Here is a 17,500-nt window from a genome sequence, read left to right as displayed (position 1 = left end):
TTTCACCGAAGAACGTGGAAACTCGTTGAAGAGCTTTGGTGAACAGTAAGTTCACTGTGCAGCGAAAGGGGAGGGGTTTTGGGGTGGTTCTCGTTTGTTTTTTGGTACACAACTAGGGTTGTTGGGTGGTGGGGGTGCTGTCATTGTTGTTTGTTATTATTGTTGTTGTGTGTGGTACCCTCGAGGAGGGCTGGTTTGAGAGAGAAATGAGAAGGCCAAGAAAGCTTAGAGAAAGAGACATATCTTCATAAAATAATAGAGGGAAGAGAGGGTCACGGGGGAAAGGGAGAGGATTGGGGGACAAAAATGCAATGTAAGCCCTAGTGGCTCACACATTAAGGTCACTAAAGACGAAACATAAAATATCTAAAAAATGTTCGATGTTTCGTAACGTAAAATCTTCGTTATAACTCCAACTTCGAATCCGTTCGCGTCCACGCATTTGTGGCTATGAGTACGATAAGAATAAACTAAGAAAAGTAGTAATATGCATTTTGACGAGACGGTCATTGAAAGTCAACATTCACACCTTAAGGGCTTTGGTAATTTCATGCTTTTGATAGTACAAAATACGACAAATTTAGGACGGGATATCACATAATCACTTAAAGTAGACATGCACTAAAAATAATTCTATAACCTGTGACTTTAAAAATATAGTGAATGGTGAACCAAGACTCTTTGCAAAAAGAGAAACAGAAAAGTTAGAACTTTCAATCTCTTGATACTCATTCTCAATTACACAAAGGATAAAGTGGAGGGTCTTCAAGTCCTCCCCTTGCTCCTTGGATCTTTCCTTTCTCCATGGCTTTTTACTCCTTTACTTCTCCTTTGCTCCTTAACAAAGGTTTGGTGCCTCTAAGCCTCACTTTAGTTTAGAACTAATTCCCCATTTGATTTTAGTTGTTATACAACTTAAACTCAATGGGCCTTATAGACTAAAATGTTTTTGGGCCTAAAACCTTAAACTAACTTAAAGCCATTTATGAACATTTCATATGATTAATTAATCAAGTAATTAATCTTTGACCATACTCAGATAAACTATTTAATTGATTATCCATCTCATTGATATTTGTCACATTCATCATTCCTTGGTGTACAATCCATTAGGTTCTAATTAGCGAGGCTGTGGGCTACTGTAACCCTAAGCAATCGATTGTAAATTGAGATTAACTTTCAATTCTCCCTTTGTTGAAGGTTAATATTTGCTAATCTTTAGGACTTCCACAAACCATGAATGACACCTAGTAGTATGTCGTGGCTACTCAAGCTAAGTAGAAGTGGTTGGAGATTCTATCCAATTACAACTACAATGCAATATGGTCATTGTCTAACTCAATACTCTTGACCACATTGTTTACCTAGTAGTTTTTTCATGTTTATTATCCAATGTGATACTTCTCTTGACCACATTGTAAATCTCTTCATTTCCTGCAACATTTAACAATTCTTAGTGGAGTGACCAATCTCACAACAAACACCACAAACTTGATGAGCATTAGATTGATAAACTTGTTGAGTTGTATTAGATTTTTCATTTTTTAATGTAGCTACCTCTTTGGCAAGATTATCATATTTTACTTTCAATTCATCTTCCCTTAATTGATCTTTACTATTAGAAGATGTGGGAGGCGTAGAATGATCAATGTTCTCAAGTGGGTTAGGAACTTTCCATTGATGGGTTTTCTTAGCAATCTGATCTAGGGTTCTAAAGCATCAACATGTTCCTTTGACGTAAAATCCCCAATACACATAGATTCAAAAAATTAACAATCTCAAGAGAGAAGACCGTCGTAAATGAAGCTAGCACGGCGCGTGGATTCAAAATCGTGATGTGGGTACAAATTTAAGAGGTTTTTAAATCTTTGCCATGTTTGATACAATGATTCTCTTTTTTTGAGAAAAAAAGAGAAATTTGTTGCTTTAAGACTATAGTCTTAGAGCATCTCCAAAGGAGATGTCAAAATTGTTATATAGGCATACAACAGTAAAAAATGGTAGCAAACTCTCTCCAACCGAGCCTTCAATTTCTTACGTGGTGCTGAGTCATTTGAAGGCAAAGCCTTTTGCTGTCAAATTTGACAGCAAATGTCAAATTCATTAAATGATTTTTTAATAGATTAATATAATATATAAGAAATGTTGTTATGTTTTTGAAATATTTGATTGGTTGCCTTAATCATTGGACTCTACAAAAAGATTAAAAATTTATTAAATGACATTATTATTTAACATATCGGGTGGAGCAAAATATTGTACAAAATGTCAAATTGCCACATAAGCTATCAACTATCATTTTGATGTTTAAAATTGACATCTCCTTTAGAGATGCTCTTATTATCTAGAAAAAAGTTTTGAAAAAATTCATCAGTCATTTCAAACCATGAATGAATAAACCTAGTCTTGAATGCATAAAACCAACTTTCTACTTTGTCTTTCTAAGAGAATGGAAATTTTTTTAATCTCATGCGAACTAATCGATCAGGTTCAATATTATAAAAAGTGCTAACGGCATCTTCATATTCCTAAACATGCATATAAGGATCTCCATTCTCCAAACCATGAAAAATAGGAAGAATATGAACCACTTTATATTTAAATTCATAATTTGGCATAATAGTAGGAAAAACATACTTCCTAAATCTTATTCATATGCTTTGGCCAAATACTCATGTTCTCATTCCACCATGGAAGGGTAGAGATCACTTATTATACATTCATATGCCTACATGATTAGGTAGATTAACCCTAACAATATCATTGACATCCTTAACAGAATGCTTTTAACATAGTCAAAGATCAATGATCTAACCACTAGACAAATGTGGTGTCTCAAGTCAAAAGACTACTTTGCATGATTACAACTTATCAGTTCTTACTTGACATGTATGTTAGAATTCTCTGTTGATCATTGTTCGGTGTACTCAATACCCTTTAGAGCACCTATGTGTGTGTGTCTTAGTGTCTAACACTTAATGACTTGAGACTAGTCATACTCTCGTTTGAGTTAACATAACACATACTAACCTTAGAGGATTGTCAATGCCCAATCGATAATCCTCTAGCAGGGAATGTTTTAGAATGAACATAAGAGAAAGGTCTCGTTGATCTAACTTACTTAGATCACCCCTCTCTTAGTGTTAAGTACAATCTAAGTGTTATTGCTTAAACACATGATACAATAAATAGTGATTAACAATAAGATTTACCTTTCCATTAAACAAATAAGAGTTTAACATAATAAGTATTCCAAAAGCTACTAGAGTGGCTTTAAGTGCATAGTTCCAACAATCTCTCACTTGCACTCAAAGTCACCTTCCCATGTATCTAATACCCATATTTTCCATATAGAGGTTAGGCTAGACTTAAGACATTGGATTTGTCAATGGATCTGTTACATTATCTATTGAGGCAACCTTGGGGATGTTACTTTCCCTTGATAGCATATATTCTAATGATAGTGAAGTGTCTGTCGAAATGCTTGTTCTTTTAACGAGCTATGAGTTCTCTGGCTTGAGTTATCACTTCACTGTTATTGTAGTACAAAGTTATTGGTGATGTAATAGTTGGTACCATTCCAAGTTCAGTAATGAGTTTTTTCATCTAAAACATCTTTTTGCCTGCTTCAGCACCAGCGACTTATTATTCCTTTGTCGTGGAATCATCAATTACATCTTGTTTCTTACTCTTCTAACTAACAGCCCCATCATTCAAAGTGAACACATATCTAGAGTTGGAACTTCTATCGTCGACATTAGATTGGAAATATGTGTTTATATAGCTTTCCACTCTCAACTATGATAATCCTCCATAAACGAGGAACATGTCCTTAGCTTTTCTTAAGTACTTAAGGACAATCTTGATAGATGCTTAGTGTTCCTCCTCTAAGTAGCAATTCATAAAGGTTATCTTCACGTCTATCTGCCATATCTCATAATCATGGCATACAACTATTGCAAGCAAAATTTGAATGAACCTAATCATGGCTCCAGGATAGAAGGTTTCTTCATGGTCAATCCCTTTTCATTGTTTGTAACCCTTGGCTATTAATCTAGCCTTCCATGTTCCCATCAACGCCTATCTTCCTCTTAAAGACCCATTTGTTTCCAACAGGTACTATACCTTATTGGGTAGCGATGACATATTGCTTGGTACCACTCATGACTTGTGGATGACATACTGCTAGGGGTCACTTGTGACCTGTGAAAGCGTCGAAGGTTAGTAATCACTAAGCTTCATTAAAGAGACAATTGAAAGAAAGTTTCAATTCACAATCAATTAGTAAGAGTTCTAATCGACCACCGGTTTACTAATTAGAACCTAATAAATCGTACACCATGTAAGGTAGAGATTGAAGAATACAACATAGTTGAGTGTGTACAAGCAAATAGTTTAATTCTTTATGGTTAGGATTAACTAATAAGTTAATTAACCAAACAAATAAGTTCATATAAGACATTGAGTTAGTTTTGGGCTTCAAGGCTCAATATGCTTTGATATGTTAAGCTCATTAAGTTGAGGTTGTATGATAACTTAAAACTTAAAGGCCCAAAGGCCCAATAACTCTACATGGCCTGCTATAAAAAGAGAGAGAGAGAGAGAGAGAGAGAGAGAGAGCTTTAGGATTTTCCTTTTTGTTAGTTCAATACAAGGGAATATAAAGGGAAGTTATAGCTTAGGCTCTTATGGGATTTTGTGAGGGCAAATGAAAGAAATAGAACTCTTTCTGATCTCTCTAAGAAACCAGTCACCAAGAAAGGATTCTAACATCTTCCTCTCCTTTGGTCAATCAGGTTCCCTATTTTGAGAACTTGGAGATGCATATTCCATCTTTTAACTGTTAATTGCTCAATGTATGTTGCTCAATTGATCTTAGTTTAGCCAATTTTATCCTTCAGCATCGCCAACCCCTTGGCGCATCTCTAGATTTGATCATGATTTTTTATGGGAAATTTTCTTTATAAATGAATGTGAATCGATCGAACCAGCTCAATATCGAGTAGGTCTAGTTTGTATTGATTTTCTCTTAAAAGTTTCTGTTTTAGAATCAAATCGAACTTACTGAGTTCGGCTCACGATTTTACGAATGAATGGGTCAGACCAAATTGTGCCACACCTAATTTGATACCCTTGCAATTATTGAACCTTTGATCACTCGATGACATAATAACTTACAAAATTCACCATTTTAATTGTTTCAACTAATTGAAATATTGGTCCGATCAAAAATCATCTTATTTCTACCAAACCAAGTAAACACACGACTGGTATTTAAGTTTTAAGTCGATACTTCACATGTCATAATATAAGTGCAAGATACAAAATAATATTTATTTTGTTATTTACATTAGGATGAACTGCCAATTTAGTCATTGATTAAAAATTAAGTCTCTAAACTGTTTTTTTTTTTTTAGAAAAATCAGTCATTAAATTATAAAAATTTGCCAATTACATCTTTAATATTAGATTCGAAGCTACTTTTTCCGTCAATTTAACTCACGTTGTATGTGATACACATTAGATGGTAAATTGGTAATTTTTCATAAAGAAATAGTGTATGGAGTTAACTGTGGAGGGTAAATTTGATGTTAAATTCGCAACCTATATGAAATGTTAAGGGCTTATAGGCGAGAAAATAACGACATTACACTCTAAAGTGTTTCAAGTGACTTAAGTTGACAAAAAATTGGATAAAATAACTTTAAATATAATAGTATGAGTGAAATTAGCAATTTTTAATGAATTTAGGGACATATTTTACCCAAAAAATAATTCAGGGATCAAATTTTCACTGAGATGATAATTCATGGACTAAATTGGTGAAGCATTCGGAAATGCCAAGAAAGCCCCTTTGTTTTCTTCACAATTGAAATATAAAAAAACGAAAAAATGGTAAAAAAAATAATTGAATAAAAAAAACTGTATTTCAAGAAAAAAAAATCAAAATAAAAGGTAAATACATGCTGAAAAAGATGTATGAAGAATACACACGAACCAATTGACAGTTTTCTTTTCTCTACAAGATCCCCACGATCTGGACTGAGTTTAGTGGGAGGTTCAACAATAACTACCCACACCCCATTAATATTTAGAGATGAATAATCGGAAGGAAATCAATTTTCGTTTTCAGTTGATTAGTGTGTGGTTTCCATTTGTTCCAAACAGAAAAGGATTGAAAAAAAGGGTCACAGATCTCCTTCTTTGTTTTTGCCGTTCTAGGTTTTGTGCTTTGCATGCAAGGGGCTTTTCAAAATCAGGTACACCACTTTTTGAATTATGTATTAATTTTGTTTGTTGCATTGATTTCAAATGGAATTTTGATTCAGACAAATTAGATCGAATAAGGAATTTCCACAGTTGAACTTGAGCCCGTACCCGAATATTGAGCGGTACAGTTCCCAATTTCTTAAGGTTTCAAATATCCACACAATCTATTGGGAGCAATCTGGAAATCCCCACGGCCATGTGAGTTGCGATTGTTCTTCTTAAAGTTTTATATATACAAATTTAAAGCTTAACTTCAAATTTATTCACTAATAGTGTAATTCTTCAGTGATTAGAGATTATGAAATTTTAGAACATGGGGATTTTTAAATCCTCTCAATAAAAGAAGGATTGAAAAGGAATTTTGGTTCAGACAAATTATAGCATGTTTATCATCTTAATATTACAGTAAGAGGCTCAAGGTTACCACATGATTCTCTAAGGTTTTTCCTCAACTGGGTTCTCTACTTTCTTTCTTTTGTTTCAAGATTCGGTTGAATTCGTTATAAAACAATGTAGGTACTCAAGGTTCTGTTCAAAATCATTGTTGAGTTTCTGAACTTTCATCTATGGTTTATGATTAATTTCTCAATTGGGATTATTTCTTACCAATTTCCTTTGAGATTCATGCGTTTGTTTGTTAATGCTCTGTTTCTTCGTTTTTATAGTAAATGAAACTACTATCTTCCTCTTCTTGACACCCACGTTGATAACATTGATCTTCAAGAGTTAAAGGTGAGGTCTCATCTACATTCAGTCCCTCATCAATAATTTTTTTGCCATCCCTTTTGTAAATTTTTTTTTTTTAATTTTTATTTCAATGGATTTTGTTTTTTGACATAAGAACGTGAACATCATTAAGGTATCTTTTCTATGAATATTTATTCTATATCTATCCTCATAAACTTAGTTATCTTTACCGTTTTCATCATAACACTACATTAAGAGAGCCTCATGATCCTTATTATCATTAAAAACAGATGTGTGATACATTTATCATTAAGACTTAGATCTTATCCAACAATTCTACAATCAAATTCCAGCCAATAACTAGAATCCCCAATCAAACCAACTCAACATACATGTCTACAAAAATAGAACAAATTATAGTTTTAATCAAAGGAAAACTAATGAAAAGGGCTTGAAAACTTTGAGTTTTAATGATAAGGACAATATAAAGAGTAAAGTGAATAATACCAGGTTTGACTTTTTAGTGTAAAAATGTGGTTTTTCGTTAAAGTGAACAGTACCGAGTTTTTCGTTAAAACTCCCTTTAATCAACTCATCTTTAGCAGATTTTGGCAAAATAAAGTTTTCAAAGAGAATCAAATATGTAGTGAACTGTATTTTGTAGTATTTTAAGGATAAGATGATATATATGCCTCCGTTTTTTCTCAATAGGAAACTGAGATTGTATGATGTGATTGAAGACGCCAACATAAATGCAACAGAAAGAAGAGAGACAAATAAAGAATAGAGGGTAAATACATTAGCTCCCTTCGGTTCTGTTAGTTGGTACTTTTCTCATTTTTTTCATTTTTTTTATGGATGAATACATATCCATCATTCCTACATACAATCAAAATAACTATGTATTTCATGTATCACCATTCTCTTTGCCTGAAATCTTATTTGGATGGTCCTACTTCTGTACGAAGTTCTTTCTTATATGATGAATGATTTCCTCGCCTATTTTGTGTTTCATTGCACTCTAGCGTTAGGTGTACAAAAACACACAACTTTTTTTTCTTTCCACCTAAAGTGACAATTTGTAAACAACCATTAATTGAAAAAAATCATGTTGTTTTCATGGCCTGACCTAAAATGAATTTGTATTAAATTAAAAGCCAAAATTTGCACGCCACTTAAATTGGCACAAATTTAGCATTTGTACTTGGCTTCAAGAACCTACTTTGGCCTAATTTTTTAGAAATACCCTGTGTTTTTACAAACCAAAAGCTAAAGGAAGGACATCAAATTGAAACCAATTTTTAGTGCTTCTCAATTTTAGTTTTTTTTTACTTCTTCCTTTGAAATCTTTGTTGTGCGTTTTTTAAATTTTGGTCAGATTATGAGTTTCAATTTTGATTATCTTAATGTGCTATGCGTGTGCTATGTTAATTTAAAAAAAATAATTGTTTTCATTCTCAGGATATTTACAAGAATACCCACAAAAAATGAAGAATGAACTACCTATTGATAAGATCCCAAATAAACGTGTCTCTATTTTTACACCTGGTTAGGAGATATCTGTCATAATAAAAACTACTGATCTAAGCCAACTGATTCTCAAAGAGTGGAAAAAGAAGAAGCATGAGCATTATGTATTCTAAATTCTTCATTAAATTTGTTACAATAAATTATAATATTATATATACCTTCAATATATAGATATAGCGCATGAAAAATGTTGCAGAAGAATTAAAATCTTCAACAACTACTCACATCATACGTATTTGAAATAAAGTCCAACAAATTAGGTACAACACCATTTATTACTTATTTATTTTTAATAGCATTCTCTATATCATTCTACAGATTAATTATCTCATATTATAAAATTAAAAAAAATTACAAATTATAAAAAAAAAAAAAATTATGGGTGCAGGAAAAAGATTAATAGTGACCAAAACAACTTTTATAAATATCGTAAGTCTTCTCTTATTTTCATACGGAAGTATACTATAAATTCAAATTGCATTCAATTTTCAAATAGAAATAAAATTGCATTTTTTGTCAGTTTTACAAGCATCACACCCGTCTCAAAGTACAAAGGTGATCGGATCATATTTATATATATTTTTACTTCAAATTCACTCGTCTTTTCTTAGTTAATTCCTTATATTTTTGAACTATTTACGTTATTTTTGTGTTTATAGGATTTGTTATGCAAAGAAAATAAAAATGGCACAAATGAGTTTTAAATAATAAATTCGTCAAAAAGTAAGATTTGTTTTAGTTTAAGTATTAATTCTTATCCCTTCCACCTTTAGTTTAAAATAAGTAATTGATCCAAGTTTTATATTTTGTTATGCATACACACACATATAAATAGACACACACACGTTGTTCTCTACTTTTGATATAGTAAATATGCATGCAGGTGCTTTTCGAGCTGGAGGTGTGAGGAAGAAAAGGAGCACTTGGGGATCAGAAAAGAGAAAAATAATAAAAAGCTTTGCAGAGTGTGGTAGGTGAAAGGCACAGAAGGAATAAAAAAACTGCACTTGCAGCATTAGTGTGGTGGGTGAGGCATTAGCCTCGGGAGAGAAAAGAATAAACAAGACCTTGCAGCCTTGGCAGTGGGGGGAACGAAATAAGCTGCCTTTGGCAGCAGATAGCATGGAGAATGGGGAGAGATAGAAGGGAGGACGCTGCTTTGGCAGCGTGAGAAACCAAGAGGAGAGCAGAGGCTGCCATTTGGCAGCTTGAACCTTGACTGACGGGAACTGGGGAGAGACACGGGCTGCCACGGGGCAGCGTGCGGAGAAGAAAAGAAGGGAAGCAAGTCAGGGACTTGCCAGGCAGAAACGAGAAAGGAAAGAAGTTCAGAGGGGAAGCTGCAGGAAAGGAGAGGGCGCCAGCGAGGCGCAGTTCACAAGGGCACGAACGCAGCAGATCACCTTCTTTCGGTTTAATCTTTCTAAATTTCTATTTTATTTCTGTTTTAATAATGTGTAATTAAATTTATTTTGGCTAGAGGTTAATTCGAAACCATGAATATATTTGTAATATGAATTGATTACCATCAGTTGTGATTTATAAGTTGTGAATTCAATTTACTTATCCGTTCGTATAAAAACTGATTTGTGTATGTTGGTTGAGAGTGCACGCTTAATTTTCATGCATGAATTTGACGCTAGAATATAAGGGAGTTTCACCTAATCGTTATGAACTTATATTCACAAGTAGTGAAGGTTGCTAGTCACAATCACGTTAAGTAAATTCTTGGCATAAGTTTCATGCAAATCATAGTAACGAGTGTCTCGTCAATGCTTATGTTTTTCATAGAACTTAATGATTCTTGCTTGTATCTCTATTATGCAACTCATGTAGGGAACTTGTAGGGAATGTTTTGGGTTGTCGTATGCAATCATCCAACCCAATAACTTGTGGAAAAACTGAGGGTTAATTAGTGCAATTCACGGTTAATTTGGGGCATTGAGTATTAGTAGCTTATCGAAAAGCAACTGAAAATCAATTCATGTTCAAGTGTGTCATGTGTGAAGAATGGATCTCTAGCTAATCCATCAACCATATATTTAGTTTTACTTTTTATCTCAATCACAACCAAAACCAATACCCCCCATTTATTTTCTTGTATCAAAGTGTGCTTAAGTTTGTTTTGAACTCTTTGAGTCTAGTTTAGTGTTTTAAAGCCTACTTTTGTGTTTTTAAGTTTCTTCTTATATTTTTGAGTCAAGTGAGAGGTTATTAGCAAGCCCTCCTAATCCCTGGCCTAGAACGATACCCTACTTACATCTATACTACAATTGTCAAAAAGAGGGTTTAATTTGTGTGTTAACTTATTTTTCACATCAAATTTTGGCGCCGTTGCCGGGGATTAGCAACTTTGCTAATCCTTTTATTTTTGTTTTTGTTTATGTTTATATTGGTGTTTGTGTATTTTACTTTTGATATTTGATTTATTTTTCTTTCTTTGATTTTAGGTTCAAATGGAGCCGAGGAAAATTTAAAGGAAAGATGCGTCCGGCTAAAGACGTTAAATCAAGCGCTTCTTGGGAGGCAACCCAAGCATTCAACGAAGGGAGACTTTGGAATCACTAACTCAATCAGCTTTGCATTCTTCCACCCTTATCTTTACTGCTTTCATTTTGTTTTGTTTAGTTAGTTGTGTTATTTGGTTGATTTCTGTGAGTTTGTGTTATTTAGTTTAAGTGTGGGGGAAGGTTAACCAAAGTCTCTTTACATTAATTTACATATATAAAAAAAAAAAAAAAAGATAAAATTTAAAATTAATGAAAAAAAAATACATAAAAAAAATTAAAAAAAAAATTAAAAATTAAAAAAAAAAAAGTACAAATATTTTACAATGATGTAAACTAATAGTATTCATTGGTCGGGTGGTGCTTCAGTAGTAGGCGGGGCTTCAGCAGTCGGCGGGGCCACAGAAGGAGGAGGCGGCAGAGGTTGATCAGTTGGAGCTTCACTACGCGGTGCCGCTCCAGAAGACGAAGGCAGATGTTGTTGGAACAAACCCACAAACCTCCGATGATCAAGTAAAATTTGACCATCGGTGTCCTGCATCTGGTCAATCTTCCTCTTCATGCTGGTGGCATAGCTGTGTGCGAGCTTGTGCAATTCTTTATTCTCATGCTTGAGCCCTTTAATCTCTTGTTTGAGACTCTGTATTTCAGCCACCAACGACTCAACATGACGTGTTTGAGCATATAGGCGTTGGGCCATGTTGGACACAGAACTCGCACACTGCACGCTAAGAGCCAGAGACTCCTTAACCGCCAATTCATCAGACCGTCTAGCGAGCAGTCTGTTATCTCTGGGAGTGACAAGGTTCCGGGCCACCACCGCAGCGGTCATGTCATTTTTTATCATCGAATCCCCCACGGTAAGAGGACCGGTAGGAGATATGAAGGATGGGCGCCATATGTTGTCTGGTGAAGGCGGAGCTGCCTCTTCACCAAGGTTTAAGTCAAAACGACGATCGGAAGGGCCAGACATTTTTCAGAGGTGGTGAAGAAAGAAGAGAGTCGGACAGATCAAGATTAAACAAGTGCAAGAAGGGAGTGTTTACAGGAGGGAGCTCAAGTGTGTTGTGGAACAAAATTAACGCCTCTATAAAAAGAAGAAATCAAAGAGGCGCTCCTCAGAAATTGAAGAGGCGTCTTCTCGCAAATCGAAGAGTCGGGGCTCCGTTCTCAAACGCCTGATTCTTTTCTCAAAAGAGGAGTTTCCTTTCTCAAAAGTCGGATTCTTTTCTCAAAAGAGGCGTTTCATTTCTTAAAGGCTGGGCTTGCTCAGAAACCACGAGCCGAACCCCGGATTTCAAAAGATCAATTTGTCCAGACGTGTTGTCACTCGTCACATGCAACCGGTAGCTTTGCGGAAATCACGGGCAGTTTGTCGAAGCACCAATTCAGAAATCAAAGAGGGAAATTCAACAGTCAAAGACACGCTAGCTTTCTCAAAAGCTGGGCTTCAACCCACGGGCAAATCTTCTTTTCCTGATTTATCCGCACGTGTCACATGCTACCTCTACAATCGACGATGCTCAGAGCTCGATGCGCCGATTCCAGATATCAATGAAGAATCTGCTTTGCGGAAATCACGAATAGCTGGTCAAAAAATAAAAAAAATTTATGGTGAAGTGGGAAAGCACGTTGCACTGTTCTTCTACTCGTGTCGGTAACCCTGGGTTAATTGAACAGTACCTCTACCAGCCATTAAGAAAATTCTTTAAATGTTAAACTTCATTGCAAAGTAGCCTCACTCAAAACTTCTTCATCTCCGAGAATGCATTCCAAAAGAATCCTCCTAAGTTACTCAGTGTTCCTCATTCCTTGGGATACTCTTGCGAACAACCCATTCAAAGCAAAAGTATTTCATATCATAAAGGTTGAAAGCAAGAGTATCTCATATCATGCTTTCTCCATGTCCTTCTCCTTGTCTTTGTTTTCCGACAAGGAGAAAGAGAGCAATCAGCCAGCATTTGGTATCAATCTTCCGATCTGGAGCCAACTGCCTGGAACCCCTTCCTGATTGCTTACCTAGCCTTGCTCTCGAGTACTCATCTTCTTCATCTTATGCTTCCGTTTTGTCTACCACATCTACTTGGGGGACAAGTAAGGGAGGTGAAAATGAGACCTCGAAGCATGGGGAGACAATTTGCCAATTCATCCTCAGCTAGGGAAGGAGAAAGAAAGCAAGAGGTGGGCACTTGGAAAGATTGAAGAAAGAATCAGACCAAAACAGCTACCTTGTGCCTGCCCGCCATGCAGAGGAAACAAGCAGAGAAGAAAGCTCGTACAATCAAACCAGCACAAGGAGTCCGAGTTGAAGAACTCGAGAAGCTTCAACAACATTTGGAGGGCACCTTCGCCAAAGAGCAAAGCCTCGCAGTACAATAGCATAAAATCATCACTTGCAAGTGAAAAGCTAAGTGTCACCCTGTTCAAGAGGAAAGCTGTGGAAAGTCAACAAGCACGACCAATGATTACTTATTAGTTTTATTCATTATCTTTTATCGTAATTTTCAATTTTTCGTTTGCAATTTTTTTTAATTAATTTTCTTGCGTTACTTAACTGAATTATTTCTTTTCTTTGCAGGAACTTTTGGTTCTTTCCACCCTTGAAGTTGATTGCAGAATTTTAGCTTGGAGGGTCATCGCTTGATTTTACTGCAAACTAGGGAAGTTTTCAGTCCAATTGCTTTATTTTGTTTCTTATTATTTATTTATTTTATTTTTATTTGCATTATAGTGTTTTCTGACATTGGGGACAATGTCCAGTTTAAGTGTGGGGGTAGACATCTCTAGAATTTCATTTGTTTATGTGTTGTTGTTTTTTTTTGTTTTCTTTAAAAAAAAAAAAATATATATATATATATAATAAAAAAAAATAAAAAATAAAAAAATCCAAAAATTTAAAAATCCAAAAATATTGTCTTGTTTCCCTTATTGTTTTGAATTAGATTTTTGTTAGTTTCCCGACCCAATGATATAATTGGATCAAATTTGAACCATGATCATCAAGAACTTAGTTAACATGTGTTTTGTGAAATTCCTAATTCTCTTGTTAGTTTTGTATATGTTTGACCATCTTTGAAAAACCAAATGCACATAGCCTTGTTAATGTGAAACTAAAGTATGAATTAAAGCGTCATATGTGAATTTAGTGACCATATTCATCCTATGTGAGTTTTTGAGCCGATTGAAAGTGTGTGCATTTTTCATACACTCCTATTCTTTCATGTGTGATGAACTTATGTGAGATACATCTCTAGAACTTGCGTAACGATCTTTCGAAATGTTTATCATTGATTGCATGAACTTGGAAATGATAGAGGCATTAGGTTTACCACTATGGCCCAAATAACCATGTTTCCCAAATAAAAATAATATCATTAGATTGCCAATTTGAGCCGTGTATGTTGAGCCTTTTATTTCTTACCACCATATATGTCTACCTTTATACCTGAAACATTTTTTCCTTACCCTTTCCAAGCGAGCAATGCGAGATTGTCTTATGAGAAACGTTTGTGAAGTACTTTGAAGGTGTTTGGCAAAAGAATAAGTGTGGGGGTATTTCATGTTTGTATTTAAAAAAAAAAAAAAAAAAAAAAAAAAAAAAAAAGAAAGATTGTATAAAAAGAAAATAAAAAGTTTTTAAAGTTTCAGTTTAAGGGTGTGATTGGAGGTATCAGAAGAATCGTTGGAGAGCTTGAGTTCTTATAAATCTAAACAAAAGAATTGCTTGCAATGTAGCTTGGAACTTGTGTTTTCCTATTCTTTCGTTTCAATAACCCTATCCCTAAGCCTCATTATATCCAATAAAAGTCCTCTTGATTTAAGTTTTGCAATTATGACTGTGGAGAAGTGATCTTTATGCAAGCTTATGGTAGAAATTTCACATTTGTTTCTTTGAGCGAAACACATTAAAACTAAACACATGTGTGATTGAGTGCATATCCTGTGAGAAGGTCGCTAGTTTGCATATGATGATTTTAAAAATAAAAACTTGAAATTGCATTAGCATGACTATCTCACACACTACACTTCAAGGATGATTCAAAGATTACTGCTAATATTTGAATAAGGAAGATGAACTTGGATTAGTTTGTTGGTGCTAGCTATGGTTCTTGATGATTTGTTTTCTCGAATGAAATTCTATGAGGGTCACATAGGGGGAAACTAATGTTTTTCATGTTAGTACTTTTTCATGTTTTCTTTGTTTTGCTCGAGGACTAGCAAAAGCTAAGTATGGGGGTATTTGATCGGATCATATTTATATATATTATTACTTCAAATTCACTCGTCTTTTCTTAGTTAATTCCTTATATTTTTGAACTATTTACGTTATTTTTGTGTTTATAAGATTTGTTATGCAAAGAAAATAAAAATGGCACAAATGAGTTTTAAATAATAAATTCGTCAAAAAGTAAGATTTGTTTTAGTTTAAGTATTAATTCTTATCCCTTCCACCTTTAGTTTAAAATAAGTAATTGATCCAAGTTTTATATTTTGTTATGCATACACACACATATAAATAGACACACACACGTTGTTCTCTACTTTTGATATAGTAAATATGCATGCAGGTGCTTTTCGAGCTGGAGGTGTGAGGAAGAAAAGGAGCACTTGGGGATCAGAAAAGAGAAAAATAATAAAAAGCTTTGCAGAGTGTGGTAGGTGAAAGGCACAGAAGGAATAAAAAAACTGCACTTGCAACATTAGTGTGGTGGGTGAGGCATTAGCCTCAGGAGAGAAAAGAATAAACAAGACCTTGCAGCCTTGGCAGTGGGGGGAACGAAATAAGCTGCCTTTGGCAGCAGATAGCAGGGAGAATGGGGAGAGATAGAAGGGAGGACGCTGCTTTGGCAGCGTGAGAAACCAAGAGGAGAGCAGAGGCTGCCATTTGGCAGCTTGAGCCTTGACTGACGGGAACTGGGGAGAGACACGGGCTGCCACGGGGCAGCGTGCGGAGAAGAAAAGAAGGGAAGCAAGTCAGGGACTTGCCAGGCAGAAACGAGAAAGGAAAGAAGCTCAGAGGGGAAGCTGCAGGAAAGGAGAGGGCGCCAGCGAGGCGCAGTTCACACGGGCACGAACGCAGCAGATCACCTTCTTTCGGTTTAATCTTTCTAAATTTCTATTTTATTTTTGTTTTAATAATGTGTAATTAAATTTATTTTGGCTAGAGGTTAATTCGAAACCATGAATATATTTGTAATATGAATTGATTACCTTCAGTTGTGATTTATAAGTTGTGAATTCAATTTACTTATCCGTTTGTATAAAAACTGATTTGTGTATGTTGGTTGAGAGTGCACGCTTAATTTTCATGCATGAATTTGACGCTAGAATATAAGGGAGTTTCACCTAATCGTTATGAACTTATATTCACAAGTAGTGAAGGTTGCTAGTCACAATCACGTTAAGTAAATTCTTGGCATAAGTTTCATGCAAATCATAGTAACGAGTGTCTCGTCAATGCTTATGTTTTTCATAGAACTTAATGATTCTTGCTTGTATCTCTATTATGCAACTCATGTAGGGAACTTGTAGGGAATGTTTTGGGTTGTCGTATGCAATCATCCAACCCAATAACTTGTGGAAAAACTGAGGGTTAATTAGTGCAATTCACGGTTAATTTGGGGCATTGAGTATTAATAGCTTATCGAAAAGCAACTGAAAATCAATTCATGTTCAAGTGTGTCATGTGTGAAGAATGGATCTCTAGCTAATCCATCAACCATATATTTAGTTTTACTTTTTATCTCAATCACAACCAAAACCAATACCCCCCATTTATTTTCTTGTATCAAAGTGTGCTTAAGTTTGTTTTGAACTCTTTGAGTCTAGTTTAGTGTTTTAAAGCCTACTTTTGTGTTTTTAAGCTTCTTCTTATATTTTTGAGTCAAGTGAGAGGTTATTAGCAAGCCCTCCTAATCCCCGGCCTAGAACGATACCCTACTTACATCTATACTACAATTGTCAAAAAGAGGGTTTAATTTGTGTGTTAACTTATTTTTCACATCAAAAGGTTGAAGTACACGATTAAGGTAACATTTCTTACTATTTAATTTTATAAACATAATTACAATTTGTTACCTCAAACTTGACAAATCATTTATCTTTCAGCATTCTAAAAGTAACTGGAGGAAAAGTATTGCCATGAGAAATTTGTCAAAGTTAAAGATATTTAGGTTAAATTGCTTACAACCTTTATATTTGGGATTGTGCATTATAGTTAGACTTCTTATTTTATTTCATTGCTTGCAGATTAACCATGAAAATCTAAAGCATCAAGTGCAAGCAAATAGGTGGCAAACATGACTTTGATTTCACAAGTAGACGCTATGTTTACATATGTACATGTTGTCCATATTTTGCTTTGCTTCATTTATTAGGAGTTCATCCCTAGCTAGCCTATAACTTTGACTGAAAACTTATGAATCTGAAATTTTTGATTTAAGGACATTAAATGTTATCAGCATGTATTTAGAAATGAAATTACATGTCATATTTTCATATTTTTT

The 17,500-nt window shown here is 34.7% G+C and overlaps 1 long non-coding RNA gene across 2 annotated transcripts; it reads left to right on the top strand.

Moving 5' to 3' along the window:
- Positions 1 to 5,906: 5,906 nt before the first annotated feature.
- On the top strand, positions 5,907 to 16,217 carry LOC126599386 (uncharacterized). Of its 2 annotated transcripts, none has more exons than XR_007615096.1 (5): positions 5,907 to 6,260; positions 6,330 to 6,468; positions 6,936 to 7,002; positions 7,669 to 7,747; positions 15,563 to 16,217. It is a non-coding gene; the product is annotated as an uncharacterized LOC126599386 (long non-coding RNA). The 2 variants fall into 2 exon arrangements; XR_007615095.1 differs by lacking the exon at positions 15,563 to 16,217 and adding an exon at positions 9,371 to 9,855.
- The last annotated feature ends 1,283 nt before the right edge of the window (positions 16,218 to 17,500 follow it).

The sequence above is a fragment of the Malus sylvestris genome, chromosome 14 (genome assembly GCF_916048215.2).
Source record: "Malus sylvestris chromosome 14, drMalSylv7.2, whole genome shotgun sequence".
In the NCBI taxonomy this organism is placed as follows: Eukaryota; Viridiplantae; Streptophyta; class Magnoliopsida; order Rosales; family Rosaceae; genus Malus; species Malus sylvestris.
The sequence above is the reverse complement of the archived record's forward strand: the minus strand, read 5'-3'. Positions and strand labels throughout refer to the sequence as shown.